At 45.8% G+C, this 22,118-nt stretch overlaps 1 protein-coding gene across 8 annotated transcripts in view; it reads left to right on the top strand.

Moving 5' to 3' along the window:
- The window catches only part of ZnT63C (zinc transporter 63C), a 122,629-nt gene that overhangs the window by 53,818 nt on the left and 46,693 nt on the right, over positions 1-22,118 (top strand). For 3 of the 8 annotated variants that reach the window (XM_069315154.1, XM_069315156.1, XM_069315157.1), the window contains one exon: positions 1,722-1,801. The exons of the other annotated variants lie outside the window; for them this stretch is intronic. The gene's annotated coding sequence lies outside the window, so the exon portion shown is untranslated. The remainder of the gene's footprint in view (positions 1-1,721; positions 1,802-22,118) is intronic. 8 annotated transcript variants of the gene reach the window in all.

The raw sequence follows: 22,118 nt of genomic DNA, 5'->3' as shown, positions 1-22,118 counted from the left end.
GAACACGTTGTACAGAACGAGGTGAGAATAGCTTGAGCTGCCTCATCCCTTTGTGGGTATTTTACCTCAATAAACTTTTTTCTATTTCAATTCAATTTCAAGTGCTTAATAACACACTAGTTTCTATAGTAACTATCTTGGCTCTCACAAGTCAAGCCTGGCCTCGGGGCCGGGCTGGGGAGTAGAAGAACTCCCAGAACCCCATCAACCAGGTATATCATACCCTGTCAAAGTAGGAGAGACATAAATATATGTATGTATGTATGTATGTATGTATGTATGTATGTATGTATGTATGTATGTATGTATGTATGTATGTAGATGTGTGTGTGCATATATATAATATTTATAATATAATATATATATTATATTGTTCAATAAATCATTGAACTATATGTTTAACACATCTCTCTCCCTGTCCATGGAGGACAGAAGAAAATGTATATACGCTGGTTAGCATTGTAAATGTGTGGCCACGTCTGTGGTAGAAAATAATAATAATACTAATAATAAAAACAGTAAAAACAGCCACCGCGGCAGAGTTTAGCGGACAGGACATGACCTATTTTGATAATTTTTTTGAGACCTTGGTCCCCTTGGTGTTTTTTTTTTTTTTAGCGGATATCCGGTTGGGAGAGAGTGTGTGGCGGTGTAATCTGCGCAGCGTGTGCGCTGTGAGGATGATACTGCGCACATGACCATAGCTAGACCCGCGGGTTAAGCTTCTCGGTCAACATAAATGAAACAGCAGTAAACTTGTGGTTCCCTAACACCTTGCACCTCTTCCCAAGGTCAGGTATTTGGGGCCAGCCTCACCAACCTTTACAGGGTTATCTTCTTGAGGTTATCTTGAGATGATTTCGGGGTTTAGTGTCCTCCGCGGCCCGGTCCTCGACCAGGCCTCCACCCCCAGGAAGCAGCCCGTGACAGCTGACTAACACCCAGGTACCTATTTACTGCTAGGTAACAGGAGCGTCAGGCTATAAGAAACTCTGCCCATTGTTTCTCGCCGGCGCCCGAGATCGAACCCAGGACCACAGGATCACGCGTACAGTGTTCTATCCGCTCAGCCACCGGCTCCCGGTGACTACCGCTGGTGGGGGATGGTCATAAGGGGGGCGTGTACTCCCATCACCCCCCCCCTCCCTAATACCAACTGTCAACGTCCCGGTGGCCCAGTCTCTGACCAGGCCTCCTGGATAGGGCTCTGATCAACCAGGCTGTTGGATGCAGCTGCTCGTAGCTTGATGTATGAATCACAACCGGGTTGATCATGTTTGAGGCATTTGTCAATTTCTCTCTTTAACACCGTGAAAGGTGTGTTATGCCCTTCATGAGTCGTGGGAGTGTTGAAAAGCGTTGGGCCCTTGATGTTAATGGTCTCTTTTAGCATACCTATTGCTAAGAGAGAGTATGCCTATTGTTATTGCTATTGGAAAGGCACCTCTGGCTTTCAGTGGGGCTACCCTGCACATCCTGCCGGGCCTCCTGGTCTCATGTGGTGGTATTTCTGTGTGCAGGTTTGGGACAAATCCCTCTAGTGTTTTCCAAGACAATTAGGTAAATATCTGAAGTAAGCACTAAGCCATTGCGACTATATAGCACTTGGAAGGGATGAATTATGTATAAATATTATGTATCTCCTACCTGAGCTCTAGAGAATACATATTTAACATTTTTAACCGGTCCCAATAATTTAGATGTTTTATTCATCTCCAAAGGATAGCTGACCAGACGACCAACCAGGAGGCCTGGTCAGAGAGCGGGCCGCGGCGACATTGATCCTGGGAACTATTGCAAGGTAACCGCAAGGTCGTGTAGATGTTTCAGTACTGTAAGGTGGGAGTAGGTGAGGCAGAGTGCCACGGGAAGACCCTGCACCATACACTAACAGCAGCTACGACAACTGTTCTCTCTCGCCTGGTAGTTACTATATGTGGCCAGAGGCACTGGTGCACGGAACACTCCCCCCCCCCCCCCCCCGTACTGGCACGGTCACCCACCTGCACGGAACACATCCTTTGTCCAGGGTGAGCAGCGCCTCCGTTATGCCAAGATGGACGCCGCTCTCTCTCACACACGCACACACACACTTGCTTGCCACTCTCCATAGTGTATAGTAAGTCACTGGAGACGGGAGACCTACCAGAAATATGGAAGACGGCGAATGTGGTCCCAATATACAAAAAGGGTGACAGGCAAGAGGCACTGAACTACAGGCCAGTGTCCTTGACTTGTATACCATGCAAGGTGATGGAGAAGATCGTGAGAAAAAACCTGGTAACACATCTGGAGAGAAGGGACTTCGTGACAAATCGCCAACATGGGTTCAGGGAGAGTAAATCTTGCCTTACAGGCTTGATAGAATTCTACGATCAGGTGACAAAGATTAAGCAAGAAAGAGAGGGCTGGGCGGACTGCATTTTCTTGGATTGTCGGAAAGCTTTTGACACAGTACCGCATAAGAGGCTGGTACATAAGCTGGAGAGACATAATCATCACCTACAAGATTCTCAGAGGAATTGATAGGGTAGATAAAGACAGGCTACTTACCACAAGGGGCACACGCACTAGGGGACACAGGTAGAAATTGAGTGCCCAAATGAGCCATAGAGACGTTAGAAAGAATTTTTTCAGTGTCATTACTAGACAAATGGAATGCATTAGGCAGTAATGTGGTGGAGGCTGACTCCATACACAGCTTGAAGTGTAGATATGATAGAGCCCAGTAGGCTCAGGAACCTGTACACCTGTTGATTGACAGTTGAGAGGCGGGACCAAAGAGCCAAAGCTCAACCCCCGCAAGCACAAATAGGTGAGTACAAGTACACACACAAACCAGGCAGGTCCCGGCTGCAGGGAAGAGGTTGTAATATACTCATGAAGGATACAAGTTGCTGACAACGTCTTCTGCTTACACCCTTATTAAAAGAATTACTTTAACCAACAAAACAGTAGATCAAGATTGTACAGGTGCGCGCCACAGCGACCAAGACTATACCTGGGAGATTGGCATCAACACGACACAAATAGAAAGTTCAAATATTATGGACGACCACACCGTGAATATGGACGACCACACCGTGAATATGGACGACCACACCGTGAATATGGACGACCACACCGTGAATATGGACGACCACACCGTGAATAGATACTGTTCACTGATGATTTATTACTATTCAATAATAAACTCCGGCAGCTACGCCGCCACCACCCATGACACTGCCAGCGGAAGGTGCTCCAACACTTCACTACACACTTCATAAACACTCTTAATACCACACATTCACATCAAATATATATGCACACACATCAATAAAAAAAAGATTGCAATGAGTATATTGCAAAATAATTAATGCATAAATAACAAGAGAAAAAACAAACTGTTTCGTGTATAAATTTTTTTCAAGTGGTGCATCATAGACCAACAAAATAAAGGAATGAGGATGTATTTATTGTTGATGTGAGAAGACAGACTTGTACTTCAAGACTAAGACGTCACCGCTCCACCAGTGACTGTGCTATAAGTGCCACTCAACTCTATATATATATCACATATCATTTATCAAGTTATCTAATTTATATAATCTTGGAATTATTTTATGTTGAAAAATTCACAACTTTTATACATAACGATTCAGTAATTGTTTCATTGTAAAGTTTCGTTCTGATATTGTACCTGAAGAATTTATTGAACTGACCTTGTTCTTGTACTTTATTATGTTGTTATTCTTTGCTTTATCTCTGCCAGTTTGTCCCACAGAATGTTATTACAACTTTTACTAAATATTTGGTAAACAACCATACTTACTGGGAGAATTTTTAATAAGATATTTTATATATCAAGATTACTAATATTTCCGATCGATTTTCCCGGACTACTACAAAAGCTGAGATGAATTTTGATGAGCAAAATCATCAGCTGTGTTGGCATCCTTGCCTGAGACCCGGGACCCGGCCACACGTGCCGACCCGGGACCTGAGAGACCATCCCAGGTCCCGGTCATTACCCGGGAGCCTAGAATGAGTCACCAGTCCATAAGAGCACACGGCAGTAGAGTGTGTAGAGTGTGGGTGTAGAGTGCAGATGAGGTGACTGTTGCCCCGAGGCTTGGTGGAGTGTGCGATAAGGTGTGGAGTGTGGAGATTACCGGAGGCCGCCTCGGCCCTCACCTTGGTTTGGGTTGGACAACAATTATACAGATCAAAATAGCCGTAGTTTTGGAAGATGTCCAGCCGTGGTTGTTCATACGTCAGTTGGAACATTGGTATTGTCTACCTAAAGTATCTGCCACGAAGATGTTGAAAATGAAGGAGCTCCTGAGTACAAAAGGAGCTCCTGAGCACACTGCACAATTGACTTGAGAATGGTCCAGGACGGACCGAAACGTCGTCGTCCCTTCACCTTCTAGTGTGTGGTCTGGTCAACACACTGTACGAGATTGTCTCACTGTCGCATCTGAGTGTCATGGCTTCATTATCTGCTGGCCTCCTCAATTGTTCATGTTTGATCTGAGGTCAACAATTGCTGAAGTTGAGGAATAATGCACTCATCGAGTTAAACTCACCTGGTTGTGCTTGCGGGGGTTGAGCTCTGGCTTCTTGGTCCCGCCTCTCAACTGGTGTACAGATTCCTGAGTCTACTGGGCTCTATCATATCTGTATTTGAAACTGTGTATGGAGTCAGCCTCCACCACATCACTGCCTAATTCATTCCACCTGTTAACTACTCTGACACTGCAAAAAATATTTCTAATGTCTATGTGGGTCATTTGGGTACTAAGTTTCCACCTGTGGGATCAACACGACACCCCTCTAACAAGGGGTACAGGTTCAACTAACACAACACCTGTACCCCCTATTAAGCTATTTTACAGGAACTTCTTTTCGACGGCTCATAAAACGGAGGAAAGGGTCCTGAAAGATATTGTTAATAGGAACGTTATCCCTACAGACAAAAATCAGAAAATACAATTGACAATTTACTATAAAACCAAAAAACTGCCAACCTACTCATGAAAAACTCTCCAGACACAAAGCAGAACGCTTTGAAGGAAACCAACGTCGTCTATGCCTTCAAATGCCCACTTGGGGACTGTAAGCCCCAAGGAACTCAGTATATAGGCAAGACAACAACGTCTCTTTCCAGGCGGTTAACAATGCATAAGCAACAGGGCTCCATCAAGGAACATATAGTCTCTTCCCACAACCAGACCATCATCAGAGAAATCTTAACAAGCAACACAGAAATCATCGATAGGTACAGTGATAGCAGGCGACTCTACATCAGCGAGGCACTACACATCAAAAAGTCAACACCAGCAATCAACCGCCAATTAATGCATAACTACATCCTACCCACTTCAAGACCTCGTATGGGCCAATAGGCTCCCTGCAGTTACTTTCATTCTTACGTACCCACCTCGCCCAAAACTTTTGTGTCACCTCACCCAACACGAATATAAAAAGCAAGATGTAGGTTAAATATACACAGAAGCTCACAGCACATTCAGCCCCGCTCCTGTGCCAGGTAAGTCCACTACAGGCTCACCATAGCCCGTGCTACTTGGAACTTGTTCCGAGTAGCTGAATCTATAACAACAACAACGTTAAATATATCATACACAGTGTATCAAAAGTGTAGTATTAAGTGAAAACAAGTCCTTGAGAATGTAAGAAGCCCTTACGAAACGCTTCTAGGCGTCAGATCAAAAATAAAAATGAATTTTGGAGAGTTGATATTTCAATTACCCTCAACAGTGAAGAAAAACATAGGAAATATTGAGAAAATTCGTGTTAGAGTGATTAATCTTACCTTTTCGGTCATATTCAACAACATATGTTTACAAGAAAGACTGCAATATAGACAATTATATATATAATTCAGGTTTGTTCCAGACTTCAGAAATGATTGATTTGTTTTATATGTTCATCTTGAGGTGTGGGTGAGATGTGTGTGATGAAGATGACGGGTGGAGGTGTTGTCTGGGACCCGTGGGGGAGTGTCCCCAACAAGCAGCTCTCATCACCTCAGTTGTTTACTCCCCTACCACCTTCCCTCGTCATTTACAGTACTCAAACCACTTGTGGAAGGAAATAAAGTAACAATTAATAGAGCGCCTCATAGAATCTTCATCATGTGTATTGAAGGCATTTTACCGGAGAACTCCTAAGGTTGTGACGTATGACATTTGTACTGACAAACTTCATCATGTGGCCCCCATCCTCCAATCAATATATTAGTAATTCCCTGTATGCAACCCATAAGCATTGATATGTTGAACTAGTTTTATGGTGCCAGGTTTTGTCGCTAAGTGAATCAAAACTGCCAGCGAGCGAGTGCGTGACAACTTTGCTATATGTACTAAAACTAGGACACCAGGCGGTATTCGTGCGAAGAAGGGTGTGGGGGGGGGGCACATCCTCTCTCTACACACATCTCTGTAACATCACTGCTATAGTGGAATGTGTGGTGTGGGAACCGACCTGTGAGATTTATATTTATTTAATTTATATGAATTTATATTTACGTTAATTTATATACTTCGATAGCAATTTGTATAATGTTAAGTGGACTGTATTTCTGCAATAATCTCATAATCTCACAAATCGATCCTCTACACATTAGGGGGGGTTATTAAATTAATATATATGCAGCCAATCAAACTACAGTAACTACATACATTGAAGAGGTTCCTTATCTTATAGTACAGCAGGTTAGTCCACCAGGTATAACTAGGGTGTAGACACCAAATTATCCTCTTTGAGGTAGCTTCCATATCACCCAGTAACTGGTGCACAAATCTTGCTTCCTCGTCTTGACCTGTCAAAAGTGCGCTAGCTGTGAAGCCAGATACCTATATATGACAAGTATATCAGAGAAAACTGTACAGTACATGGAACAATAAAGACCTGGCTTAATTACCTTTAGTTTGAGGCTTCCACGTGATCTAACCGGGTCACCCTATATCCTGACATTAATGGCCATAAATGAATGATAAACGGGTTTCGGATAGACACTTAACTTGATATGTAGACAGCGTGTTGAAAAATGGTACACCTTTGGTTTCCATAACACTACGTCCAAGTAAATTTAACAGGAGCCGAATTTGCTCCCGTGTGAGCCTCTGGTCTCAATATAAACAACAATGGCTGCCCTCCTCCTCACTCTGACGCCTGGCTTACATTGTCCACATTTCAGAAAGTGATAGAAGGGTCACATTTACTCTACTTTAATATTGATAATTAAGTTAATTTATATAAGATGTTTTATGATGGTAAAGTCCAAAGACTAATGTATTTAAGAATAATTCCCAGCAGAATAGCTGGTGAATTATAATAGTATGTGGTGATGATATCCCGTTTTCTGTAGACGGTAATTCCACTACAAGTTACGTTTTCTATGGGTAACTTGTTTATACAACACAGCTATTATCTGTATGATATTAAATAGTGTCGGATTTTCCGACATGTGGAGAGAACTGGAGATGTGTAAGGTGGAGCTACAGATGCTGAGGTGGAGCTACAGGTTGTGAACATCTCCCTGGTAGGAAGACACAGTCTCACACCAGGCACCAGGGAAGGCTGCCCACAAGCCAGGCCGGTGGAGTACAACCCCTCAACTCAACAGGTAAACAGTAGGTATAATTGCCTCTCCTGGCCACCCGGGGGACCCAAAGAATCCGAAATTCGTGGGTTATGGGGACTCCCTCGTGACCCTTCTGGGGTGTTCTCGGGTGCACAGATCTTTGGAATGGACTTTGTGAGGTGAAAACCTAAATGTGAGTGAAGGCCAGGCTGGGGTGTGTACGCACTCACTCTACACCACATTACCACCTCTAAACAAGACGGTACATTACACACACTCATATATACACTTTAATGTATACATATATACACTATATATATTCTTGGCGTCTGCCCAAGTAAGTGTCACTGATTGTATTGTGAGTGACAAGAGAGTCGAGGCCAGGTGAGGCCCGACTGTCCGGGTGCAGGTGTGCTGGAGCAGGTGTGGGAGCGCAGGTGTGCTGGTATCCATGCAGGTCATCGCCCTGCTGTCCACACGTGACTATTGATTTATAAATAAGGCTGGTGTCCCAGACTGAGTTTTCCAGTGTGATGGTTGCCTGTAGTGACGCTCTCCTCCCCCCCCCCCCATGGTGCTGTGACGTTGTCTTAATACTTGTGTGCTGGGGGGGGGAGGGTGTCACCCGTCCAGTGGTGTCACCCGTCCAGTGGGTGTCACCCGTCCAGTGGGTGTCACCCGTCCAGAGGGTGTCACCCACTACCCGCTCTGGGGGAACATCTGGTGTCTGCATGTTAGTTTATTTTGGTTGCTTGGTAACCTGTGAGCAGCGGTGTTAGGATCTTAGTGGACCAATCATTGTGTCAGACGCCTGGAGACGGTGTTGGTGGCGTAGTCCAGGTACGGGCAAGAAGCGCGCCTCGGCCCACCAGGAGACAGTTTGGCGCCAGCAAGACCATGTTTATCAGTCGGTTTGTCAACCGATTTGAAAACCTTACCTAATCTGATCCGACTTACTGTAACCCAGCCGCTCCTAACACGGCTTAAGCTAATACAACGATATATACGGTTTTGACAATCGCAAAACGAACTTTGTGGAACCGTCTTGTATAGAGCTGTATCCGAGGTTTCAGAGCTTCAAGCTGTGCCTTCGTGTGTTGAGTTGACTGATGACGCTGTGTTGTGGTGGAGGGGCGGCGGCTTGGGTGAGGCCCACACCAAGGTACGGACACTGTGTACGGACATTACTCCATGCGCCTCACTGGCGGGGTTATTGACTCTTGGGCGCTCCTGGCCGGGGTTGGGGCCAGGAGCTAGATTCACGAAGCAGTTACGCAAGTAATGACGAATGTGTACATCTTTCCTCAATCTTTGACGGCTTTGGTTACATTTATTAAACAGTTTACAAGCATGAAATCTTGCCAATCAACTGTTGTTATTGTTATAAACAGCCTTCTGGTGCTTCGGAGCTCATTAACTGTTAATCATTGTAAACAAAGCCGCCAAAGATTGAGAAAAGACGTATGTGGGAATCGACCTGTGAGATTTATATTTATTTAATTTATATGAATTTATATTTACGTTAATTTATATACTTCGATAGCAATTTGTATAATGTTAAGTGGACTGTATTTCTGCAATAATCTCTTAATCTCACAAATCGATCCTCTACACATTAGGGGGCGGGGGGTTTATTAAATTAATATATATGCAGCCAATCAAACTACAGTAACTACATACATTGAAGAGGTTCCTTATCTTATAGTACAGCAGGTTAGTCCACCAGGTATAACTAGGGTGTAGACACCAAATTATCCTCTTTGAGGTAGCTTCCATCACCCAGTAACTGGTGCACAAAATCTTGCTTCCTCGTCTTGACCTGTCAAAAGTGCACTAGCTGTGAAGCCAGAATCCTATATATGACAAGCTATATCAGAGAAAACACTATACATGGAACAATAAAGACCTGGCTTAATTACCTTTAGTTTGAGGCGATTTCGTGATCTAACCGGGTCACCCTATATAATGACATTAATGGCCACAAATGAAAGATAATGGGTTTCGGAAAGAACACTTAACTTGATTTGTAGACAGCTTGTTGATAATGGTACACTTCTGGTTTCCATAACACTACGTCCAAGTAAATTAACAGGAGCCGAATTTGCTCCCGTGTGAGCCTCTGGTCTAGTCTCAACAATGGCTGCGACTAACACTCCATACTATTGACGCCTGGCCGACATTGTCCAGATATGATATATCTGGACATATATATAATTTATATAAGATGTTTTTATGATGATAAAGTCCAAAGACTAATGTATTTAAGAATAATTCCCAGCAGAATAGCTGGTGAATTTATAATGGTATGTGGTGATGATATCCCGTTTTCTTTAGACGGTAATTCCACTACAAGTTACGTTTTCTATGGGTAACTTGTTTATACAATACAGCTATTATCTGTATGATTATATTATTATTAAATGGTGTCGGATTTTCCGACAACGTACAGGTTCGTAAGTACTTGCGTAACTGCTTCGTGAATCTGGCCCCAGGGGTGTTGACCCCTGGGCCCTGGTATGGGGGTGTTGACTCCAGGGCGCTCCTGGCCGGGGTTGGTGACCATGGAGTGATAACCCATAAAATGACATCCAAAGGAACAACAGATGAAGTGAGGCTATGGATATTAAATTTTCTGTTGAACAGAATGCAAAGAGTAAGTCAAGAGTCAAGTCCAAGCACAGTGAAAAGCTTTATACCTCAGGACACAGACCTTGCACCACTTTTTGTTCATTCTGATATCAGATATAAGCCAAAATATAAGTCACAGCTTCGTGTCAATATTTGTAGAGGTACAAAAGTGAGCCTAAACAGTGTTGGCGGTGAGAACGGTCAAGACCAGGTGATATGAGTATGGTCTTGCACTGGGCGACACAACACATGAGTGGTAACAGTGAGGCATTCTACATAGTGATGATGTAAACATTCTACATAGTGATGATGTAAACATTCCACATAGTGATGATGTAAACATTCTACATAGTGATGATGTAAACATTCCACATAGTGATGATGTAAACATTCTACATAGTGATGATGTAAACATTCCACATAGTGATGATGTAAACATTCTACATAGTGATGATGTAAACATTCCACATAGTGATGATGTAAACATTCCACATAGTGATGATGTAAATATTCCACATAGTGATGATGTAAACATTCCACATAGTGATGATGTAAACATTCCACATAGTGATGATGTAAACATTCCACATAGTGATGATGTAAACATTCCACAGTGATGTAAACATTCCACATAGTGATGAAGTAAACATTATGAAGTTATAAGCAATTAATGAGGCAGTGACATGTGCTGCTGGAGAGCGTGTAAAGCATATGGGAGTAATGTAGGCGATTGAAATAAGTATATTGAGGTAAAATACACACAAAGGGATGAGGTAGCTCAAGCTATTCTCACCCCGTTCAGTACCTCGTGTTAATACATACATATACACACATCACAAACAATAAACATATTACCAAACATTCTGAGAGATAAACATATACATTTCCTATGCAGGCGATGAGTCACAATAAAGTGGCTGAAGTATGTTGACCAGACCACACACTAGAAAGTGAAGGGACGTCCCAAACGTCGTCGTCGTCCCTTCACTTTCTAGTGTGTGGTCTGGTCAACATATGGGAGTAATGTCACGCAAACGTAACATGTACGAGCACAATTTGATGGATTCGGAGTAGGTTATCTTGAGATGATTTCGGGGCTTTAGTGTCCCCGCGGCCCGATCCTCGACCAGGCCTCCACCCCCAGGAAGCAGCCCGTGACAGCTGACTAACACCCAGTTACCTATTTTACTGCTAGGTAACAGGGGCATAGGGTGAAAGAAACTCTGCCCATTGTTTCTCGCCGGCGCCTGGGATCGAACCCAGGATCGCAGGATCACAAGTTCAGTGTGCTGTCCGCTCGGCCGACCGGCTCCCTAAAGAACAGCCATAGGTACAGGCAGAGAACACTATGACCACCAGAGGTCCGCGGCTCTTCCTCCTCCCGCCATATACAAGATATATTGGCTCAACATAATTGGATGTGTTCAAGAAAGAAATATACAAGTTTCTGCAGAAAGTGTCGCTCCAAGCTTCTTGTGGGCCAGCGTGCGGGTCGCTCCAAGCAACAGGTAACACAGGGTGTTGGTGGGCATAGGAGTGGTAGGTGTGGAGATGGTGACCATTGTGGTAGTGATGGTGGCTATGGTGCTGAAAGTTGCCGTGATAATGGTCATAGCAATGTGTGTGTGTGTGTGTGTGTGTGTGTGTGTGTGTGTGTGTGTGTGTGTGTGTGTGTGTGTGTGTGTGTGTGTACTTCTACTCATATATTTGAGTGTGTGTTTTGGTTGGTCTGGAGCTTATCATGGGCGAGGTACCTCAGTAATCACAGTACACGATTACAAAACGCATCATATAACTTGCCAGAGACTACCGCCATAGTGACTGTGGCATTGACTGAGATAACCCTGCCAGCGTCACCTTATTACGGCGATAGTGTTTGTGTATGTGTACTCACCTATTTGTGCTTGCAGGATCGAGCATTGACTCTTGGATCCCGCCTTTCGAGCCATCGGTTGTTTACAGCAATGACTCTGGTCCCATTTCCCTATCATACCTAATTTTAAAATTATGAATAGAATTTGCTTCCACAACCTGCTCCTTAAGTGCATTCCATTTCCCACTACTCTCACGGTAAAAGAAAACTTCCTAACATCTCTGTGACTCATCTGAGTTTCCAGCTTCCACCCATGTCCCCTCGTTCTGTTACTATTCCGTGTGAACATTTCGTCTATGTCGACTCTCTCAATCCCCCTGAGTATTTTATATGTTCCTGTTATGGCCACTATGGGCCAGTGCCGGGTTCTTGATGGTATAACCTCTATCTATATCCTACCTCAATTTGGTAGTAAGCTTTCAAGAACCTGGCTGTATCAAGAAGTAGTGCAATGAATAAATAAGGGGGGGGGGGGTTAAGCGATACACAATTCACCAATATATATATATATTAAAGTATATTTAAACTTGTTTACAATAGCGTCTCTCTCACGCAGGACACTAATACTTTAGCAGTGTTAATCAACTCCAGTGATTCCACAGTCCCAGTACCTTGTCCACTGGTACTGGCAAACACTGGCGAGGTCACCTTCTACATGGGCCAGTCCACCCACACAGTATCACAATGTGCCTACACCCAACCTTCACTCTCCAGCTACTGGCAGAGGGCTTCAGCAACACACTGACAGGGGTCCCAAACTAACTCATACAGGAGGTAGCGAACACCCTGGCAGATGCCTCTATATAGCAGCTTGCTAGAAGCACTTCACAATAGCCACATCACTGTCTTCCTTAACCTTTACTAGCCAATCCCGGGTACGCCGATCTTCGCCAACACTGTATATACCAGCAGCCAACACACACTGCTCTGATCGACGGCGGCTTACTTAGTCTTCTCGCAGGACCAAGCTAAGGGTTTGTGGACTGCCCAAGGTAAACTACCTTCCTCACCGCAATTGCCTCAATATGTCACCTCTGGACATAAAACGTCATTAATTAGATGGACAGTACACTGGGGAAACCATGAGGTAACACGCGTTCACCGGGGAGTTGATATTATGCTTGTTGCCTCCAACCTAGATGGCGCTGATCACGCCACCCACCAGAGGTCATCCACATTGACCTCTTTTGACTGGGGCAGGAAACTGGAGCCATTCGCTGATATAACGCCACCACTAACAGATAGCGTTGCCTACATAGTGCCCAATACTAGGGGAGTTGGAGTGCAGACCCATAGATGGAGCTGACATCGCCACTCCCCACACCGATGACGGTGTCGATACCGTAACAGTTCTTATCATAATCCCGCCTCTCCCTTTTTGTTTCTAGTGTTGTAAGGCTCAGTTCCTTCAGGCGTTCTTCATACCCCATCCCTCGTAACGCTGGAACGAGTCTTGTTGCAAACTTCTGAACCTTTTCCAGTTTCCTTATGTGTTTCTTCAGGTGGGGACTCCATGATGGGGCGGCATACTTTAAGACTGGCCTCGCATAGGCAGTGTAAAGCACCCTAAATGCCTCCTCACTTAGGTTTCTGAATGATGTTCTAACATTTGCCAGTGTACTGTCATTATGGCGGTGTGTTCACTCACAGGATGAGTGGCGCTGCCCAATACTGTCATTATGGCGGTGTGTCCACTCACAGGATGAGTGACGCTGCCCAATAAACTCTCTCATGGGTGTAAAATTTCAATAATAAAATCTATGCGGGAAGTGGGAAGGCGGTGACCTTGTGGTGCAGTAAGTGCTTAGGAGTGGAGGTGAGGGCTGCAGTAGACCACACACCGATAATGTTTATATAAGAGAGGGCAACAATCAAGGCTACGCCGCCCCCCCAACGCGAGCGCTCATCCTGTGAGTGAGCACACCGCTGTAGCAGCCTGTACAACATCACTATCACACCTGCAGGTAGCCAGTAACCCCTTCTTTATGTTGTACACTTTATTATACAAGGTTATATATAGTTATCTGATTACAAAAAGAGAACATTAAGAGTTAGTTTAGTTCATTTATTATGCACCCCATACCCATCTTGTGGGCGGTAGTGGAAAGGGTTACAGAGGCACATAATGGGCTCAGGGACTGAACCCCACAATTCATTTAGCTAAGCAAGTTACAATCTTGATGAGCTAGTTACAAAATTCAATATAAGTCATCACATCAACAATGGGTTCGAGATCGACCTCAAGTACAGGTTCTAAATTAAGCAACATTAAGAGGAAATAGTTTGTTTCCTAGAGGCTATAGATTTCTTCGAACTCCGACGCCGGGCAGGAACCGAGGAGGCAGCGGGCATTCCCTCTCTGGATCGCTACACTGAGGCGCTGGGAGAGAACACTTGCTGCTCTAGGGTCACTTGTAGTGTCAATGAGCCTGGGATCAAGATCCTTAAGAAACCTTGCTCTCTCCCCATGGGCCTAGGGTCTCAGATGCTATTGGAACGATGTTGTACCGGTGATCTATTTCAGTGTACTTTGTTGACTTGTCTTTTTATCTGTGTGTCGCCGCGGCTCCTGATTGACAGAGAAGTTGATGTATGTGGTTGCCAGGGTGTATACGCAAGTATAGTCCCACGCCAACTGTCTGCCACCCTTCCAAGGGTGCAGTGTGATTCCAGCTGGTTGGCCAGCAAAGCTAAAAGTTATCGTTAAATAGATTGCAGGGCTCTCTGCTGGACACTGGGCAGAGACAAGGTTCCTTTTAATAATGTCATTGACTTCGTCGTGTCTTGAGTGACAACCGCCTGGTTTCACACAGTGCAGGCCATGCAATACATATTTGTCTGCCTCTGTCTCACCACAAATACACTTATGAACAGTGTGGATAGGGGCAGCAAGGCGGAGAGCGACTGCAAATATGGAGCTCCTGTGGATCAAGACGTGTGTCTGTCCCAGACATAGAGACTGCCAAAAGGAAGTCCCCTGCGTGGGGAGCCTGTACAGCTGTGAGGCGTGCACGATCACTGGGGGTTGTTGCTGCCTTCAGCAAAGCTGTGGCTTCTTTGTCTACAATGGGGCTGTGTTACGGACCCGAGCCCAGCGTCCGAGCACGGAGCAGTGACGACCGCGCCATCTGTGGGTCAGCTCCCGAAACCCCCTCCAAATGGACGATGCCACCTAGTGAGGACGAGATATACGGGCCACAAGGGCTAGTTTCCCGTCCTGATCAGCTCATAACACAGCCGCTGCTGACCTCTGGTGAGGTGGAGCTTAGACAGCAACGCCATCTATGGAGTGGATACGTCGGGCGTTTGTGTCTAAGCCTGTAAGTGAGGTGCCCTAGAGTGTCCCTATTACTGATGACGTGTCTGATTACAGAGTCGACCTGGGACTGCTGTAATGGAAGTTGGATCAGTCTACCCAAGGCAGCCGTCTTGTCTCCAAGTATTTGCTGCAGCAGCTGTGAGTCACCCCCCGGATGAACACTGAGGTGTTAGCCTGCCTGTGACATGGCAGCTGAGGGATTGTCGTACCCGGGACTGACTGGTGGAGACGCTTAACCACTGGGGTGTTGTGGTGAGGAGAGTGATCTGTGGGATCACACGAGGCTCCTGACTAGGGCTCGCTACCCTAGTATCGGTCGTGGAGTGGCCTAACCAGCGTTGCTGATTGGAACCTGCCAGCTACAGGCTGGATTTGTGGTTGACGGCCTCCATGACGGTGCCCCCAGTGGAACTGTGATTTGGCTGGCCTGTGGCCAGGGTAGACTCAAGAGAATCGAAGGATTCATCGTGAGGCCACAAGAGGACCAAGAGCTTAGCATCGTTGAGCACCGTGAACGTCCGGAGTCTTCAGAGGAAGACGACGTTGTATATAATAGTGTTAATACCTCCCCCGTGTGATAAGATATATATTATTTATGGTGATGGTGCCAATTATATTATTAAGTTTTTGCCTTTGTCTCCCTTCCCCTTTTATTTACTTGCGTTACGGATCACATCCCTTGAAAGCCACTACTAGCTTGGGGCCGGATACCCTACCTCTAACAACATCAGAGAAAGAACCCGGTTGCGACCCGAGAGGGCCGTAACAGGCTGTCCCAGCTGGATTGTTTCTTTGCTTTGAACATGGTTGGCCCGAGTGATGGGTCTGCCATGGTACTCCATTTTGTGTCGCATTCCATGTAGTGGGAGTCCTGTATCCCTGCTAAATCACACAGGTTGTCGGGTAGAATTTCCTTAACCAGGTCATCTGATGCCGAGGAGGAAGACAGGAAGGCTGGACAGCAATTTGGGTGGCAGTGTGGACACCCAAGCCACCGAGCCTGACAGGAAGAGTGGTTTGTTTCCTCTGGCATTCATTGAGGGAGAGGTTGACAACATTTTCTAGCATGGTCTTCAATAATAGGTCTTACTCTTCAAGCTTTGGGCTGTCGTAGGATGGGGCGCACCTCAGAAAGTAGGTTACCCTCGGAAGGGATAGGTATTTAGTGAGGAGATAAAAAGCAACGCGGGTATTGATGGCACCTATCCTGTCTTCCATCCTCCTGAGGTCTGTGATTTTTTTTTTTATCCAGGAGCCAGATTCACGAAGCAGTTGCGCAAGCACTTACGAACCAGTACATCTTTTCTCAATCTTTAGCGGGTTTGTTTCCAATTATTAAACAGTTAATGAGCTCTGAAGCACCAGGAGGCTGTTTATAACAATAACAACAGTTGATTGGGAAGTTTTCATGCTTGTAAACTGAGCGGCGAGGTCGCTGGCGGGTGAGGGAGGCGTGTGTGTGTGTGGTGAGGTGTAGGTTGTGGACGCTGGTGACTGTACCCGCCCTCACGGATGACCTTGTAATGTGATCACTTCTCTTCAATTGTTGCTTAGTTTCTTCCTCCTCAAATATGGGGAGCCGGTCGGCTGAGCGGACAGCACGCGGGACTTGTGATCCTGTGGTCCTGGGTTCGATCCCAGGCGTCGGCGAGAAACTATGGGCAGAGTTTCTTTCACCCTATGCCCCTGTTACCTAGCAGTAAAATAGGTACCTGGGTGTTAGTCAGCTGTCACGGGCTGCTTCCTGGGGGTGGAGGCCTGGTCGAGGACCGGGCTGCGGGGACACTAAAAAAGCCCCGAAATCATCTCAAGATAACCTCAAGATATAGCATCAGGTGATATGTTTGGTTATTGAGTGACGCTTGGGGCATGGTGTTTTGTACTCGCCTAATTGTGCTTGCGGGGGTTGAGCTTCGGCTCTTTGGTCCCGCCTCTCAACTGTCGGTCAACTGGTGCACAGGTTCCCGAGTTTATTGGGCTCTATCATATCTGTTGTTGTTTTAGCTTCAGCTACTCAAAACAAAAAGTTCCAAGTAGCACGGGTTATGGCGAGCCCGTAGTGAATTTACCTGGCACAGGAACGAAGCTGTAACCATCATATCTACATTTGAAACACTTTATGGAGTCAGCCTACACCACATCACTGCCTAGTGGATTCCAATCGTTAACTAGCCTGACACTGAAAAAGTTATTTCTACTGTCTCTGTGGCTCATTTGGGTACTCAGTTTGCACCTGTGTCCCCTTGTGCGTGTACCACCATTGTTAAATAATGTCTTTATCTACCTTATCATTTTCCCTGAGAATTGTATCTTCCCTAACTCTTCTCTCTTCCAGTGACGTGAGGTTCAGTGTAGGTAGCCGTTCCTAGTAACTCATACCTCGTATCTCTGGAACTAGTTGAATGGCAATTTTGAGCCTTTTCCAATTTTGTCTTGTGCTTGACTGGGTCTGGACTCCATGTTGGCCCTGACATATTCTGAGTGCTTCGTTACACAAGTTTCTAAATACAGTTTTCATGTTAGCTAGCCTTGCATATGCAGCTGATGATACCCATTTTATGTGGGTTTCGGGAGACCGGCTTGGTGTGATATCGATCCCTAGATCCTCTTCTCTCTCGTTTCGCGATGGGCTTCATCTCCCATTTGGTACCTTACCTTGAGGTATTTTCGGGGCTTAGGGTCCCCGCGGCCCGGTCGTCGACCAGGCCTCCTCGTTGCTGGACTGGTCAACCAGGCTGTTGGACGCAGCTGCTCGCAGCCTGACGTATGAGTCACAGCCTGGTTGATCAGGTATTCTTTGGAGGTGCTTTTCGAGTTCTCTCTTGAACACTGTGAGGGGTCGGCCAGTTATGCCCCTTATGTGTAGTGGAAGCATGTTGAACAGTCTCGGGCCTCTGATGTTGATAGTTCTCTCTTGAACACTGTGAGGGGTTGGCCAGTTATGCCCCTTATGTGTAGTGGAAGCGTGTTGAACAGTCTCGGGCCTCTGATGTTGATAGAGTTCTCTCTCAGAGTACCTGTTGCACCTCTGCTTTTCAACGGGGGTATTCTGCACATCCTGCCATGCCTCCTGGTCTCATGTGATGTTATTTCTGTGTGCAGGTTTGGGACCAGCCCCTCAATTATTTTCCACGTGTAAATTATTATGTATCTCTCCCGCCTGCGCTCAAGGGAGTACAGATTTAGGCCCCTTATGTGAAGTGGAAGCATGTTGAACAGTCTCGGGCCTCTGATGTTGATAGTTCTCTCTTGAACACTGTGAGGGGTTGGCCAGTTATGCCCCTTATGTGTAGTGGAAGCGTGTTGAACAGTCTCGGGCCTCTGATGTTGATAGAGTTCTCTCTCAGAGTACCTGTTGCACCTCTGCTTTTCAACGGGGGTATTCTGCACATCCTGCCATGCCTCCTGGTCTCATGTGATGTTATTTCTGTGTGCAGGTTTGGGACCAGCCCCTCAATTATTTTCCACGTGTAAATTATTATGTATCTCTCCCGCCTGCGCTCAAGGGAGTACAGATTTAGGCTCTTTAGTCGGTCCCAGTAATTTAGATGTTTTACTGAGTGGATTCTAGCAGTAAAGGATCTCTGCACGCTCTCCAGGTCAGCAATTTCTCCAGCTTTGAAAGGGGCTGTCATTGTGCAGCAGTACTCCACTCTTGAGAGCACAAGCGTTTTGAAAAGTATCATCATTGGTATAGCATCTCTAGTGTGAAAAGTTCTTGTTATCCAACCTGTCATTTTTCTTGCAGTTGTGACGGCTACTTTATTGTGTTCTTTAAAGGTCGGCCAGTTATGCCCCTTATGTGTAGTGGAAGCGTGTTGAACAGTCTCGGGCCTCTGATGTTGATAGTTCTCACTTGAACACTGTGAGGGATCGGCCAGTTATGCCCCTTATGTGTAGTGGAAGCGTGTTGAACAGTTTCGGGCCTCTGATGTTGATAGTTCTCTCTTGAACACTGTGAGGGGTCAGCCAGTTATGTTCCTTATGTGTAGTGGAAGCGTGTTGAACAGTCTCGGTCCTTTGATGTTGATAGTTCTCACTTGAACACTGTGAGGGGTCGGCCAGTTATGCCCCTTATGTGTAGCGGAAGCGTGTTGAACAGTCTCGGGCCTCTGATGTTGATAGTTCTCTCTTGAACACTGTGAGGGGTCGACCAGTTATGCCCCTTACGTGTAGTGGAAGCGTGTTGAACAGTCTCGGTCCTTTGATGTTGATAGTTTTCTCTCAGACTACCCGTTGCACCTCTGATTTTCAACAGGGGTATTCTGCACATCCTGCCATGCCTTCTGGTTTTATATGGTATTATTTCTGTGTGCAGGTTTGGGACCAGCCCCTCTACTATTTTCCACGTGTAAATTATTATGTATCTCTCCCGCCTGCGCTCAAGAGAATACAGATTTAGGCTCTTTAGTCGGTCCCAGTAGTTTAGATGTTTTACTGAGTGGATTCTAGCAGTAAAGGATCTCTGCACGCTCTCCAGGTCAGCAATTTCTCCAGCTTTGAAAGGGACTGTCATTGTGCAGCAGTACTCCACTCTTAGAGAGCTCTAGCGTCTTGAAGAGTATCATCATTAGTATAGCATCCAGCTTACACTGAAAATATTAGAGGGACTGATTACCTGCCTACGTGCCTCAAACCTGTATGCATAAATAACACCACATGAAGCCAGAGGCATGGCAGGAAGTGCAGAATACTCCCGTTGAAGAGCAGAACTGAAATAGGTACAGTGAGAGAGAACTCTATATCAACATCAAGGGCCCAAGACTTCAACACACTCCCTCTATACACATAAGAGGCATAACTGGCTAATCTCTCTCTGGGTTCAAAAGAGAACTTGATTAATACTTGCAAAGGATACCTGATCAACCAGGCTGTGAGTCATATGACAGGCTGCAAGCAGCCGTATTGAACGGCCTGGTTGACCAGACTATCATCTAGGAGACTTGGTGAGATATTGGACATGGGAACGTTGATCCTCGGAATCAACAAAAGGTAAATGAAAGGTGAAGGGTACTGTGTCAAAGACTTTCTGACAATCCAAGAATATGCAATATTTCCATTCTCTCTTTCATGCTAACTTGCGTCGTCTGGTAATAGAATTCTACTAAGCCTGGTGGGCAAGATTTGCCATCCCTGAACCCATGCTGATGCTGTGTTACAAACGTTCTTTCTCTCTCTATGTTTTACTGTCTTTTTTTCCCCCTCTCACAGTCTCCTCCATCTCCTTGCATGGCATGCATGTTAAGGGCATGGGCCTATAGTTCAGTTCCTCCTCTGTCTCCTCTCTTGTATATCGGGACTTCATTAGGTGTCTTCCAACTTTTTGGAAGTTGTTCTATTACCAGTGACCTGTTGTATATAACTGAGTAATTGTATATCATAGAAGCATTATGTAAACATAATGCTTATGCTTCCTCTTAGTGTCCATGGTGAGATTCCATCTGGGCCAACAGCCTTTGTCATATCTTAACCTCTCCTCTTAATTCAGAATCTTCCCCTTGCTCTATTGTGAATACCATCTGGAATCTCTTGTTGAGTTCCTTGTACATGTTGGCATTTTCAGTAAACCTGTCCGGCCCTATTCTGTGTCATTACCAATTTCTTCACTAATGTTTTCTTCCTGATGTGGTTGTGAAGCAATTTGCGTTGTGTATATTCACCTAATTGTGCTTGCGGGGGTTGAGCTCTGGCTCTTTCGTCCCGCCTCTCAACTGTCAATCAACAGGTGTACAGGTTCCTGAGCCTACTGGGCTCTATCATATCTACACTTGAAACTGTGTATGGAGTCAGCCTCCACCACATCACTTCCTAATGCATTCCATTTGTCAACCACTCTGACACTAAAAAAGTTCTTTCTAACGTCTATGTGGCTCATTTGGGCACTCAGTTTCGACCTGTGTCCCCTTGTGCGTGTTTCACCCGTGCTGAAGATTTTGATTTTGATTTGATTTGCTAGTTTATTGTGCACCCCATACTCATCCTGTGAGCGGTAGCGCAAAAGCATTACAGAGGGCACAAAAGGTCTTTATCAGACCTCATCTTAGATTATTACATAAACAATTTCATCTATCCTTCACACCTTATAGTTACAATGTCAGCTAGTTACAAAGTGCTGAGGAGTTTGTCTTTGTCCATCCTGTGTGTGTGTGACTCGGTGTGTGCCTTTCCTGTTATGCTGGGAACAATGTATTGTAGGATAGGAGTGTCGGGTGTTGGGTGGGTGGAGGCGGGGTGGGCGGACATGAGTGTGTGTGTTGTGTTTCCAGTGGTGCTTGTGAGCAGGGTGGAGCAGGGTGCAGGGTGCAGCAGGGTGGAAGGTGGAGTAGGGTGGAGGGTGCAGCAGGGTTGAGGGTGCAGCAGGGTGGAGTGTGGAGCAGAGTGCAGCAGGGTGGAGGGTGCAGCAGGGTGGAGGGTGGAGCAGGGTGCAGCAGGGTGGAGGGTGGAGCAGGGTGCAGCAGGGTGGAGAGGTGGGTGGGGTGGCCACTGGGCCGCTCACACTAGAGGAAGTAAGCCTTTGTATTGGGGGGCTTCCAAACCTTATATTTATACAGTGCTTTATGTGTATTATTGGCTGCTTGTGTTAGTGCTCGGGGGAGGCGGGCAGGCACGTAGGCGGGCAGGCAGGTAGACAGGCAGGCACGTAGGCGGGCAGGCAGGTAGACAGGCAGGCACGTAGGCAGGCAGGCACGTAGGCAGGCAGGCACGTA

The sequence above is a fragment of the Procambarus clarkii genome, chromosome 81 (assembly GCF_040958095.1).
Source record: "Procambarus clarkii isolate CNS0578487 chromosome 81, FALCON_Pclarkii_2.0, whole genome shotgun sequence".
NCBI lineage: Eukaryota > Metazoa > Arthropoda > Malacostraca > Decapoda > Cambaridae > Procambarus > Procambarus clarkii.
This window is presented reverse-complemented; position numbering and strand designations above follow the sequence as displayed.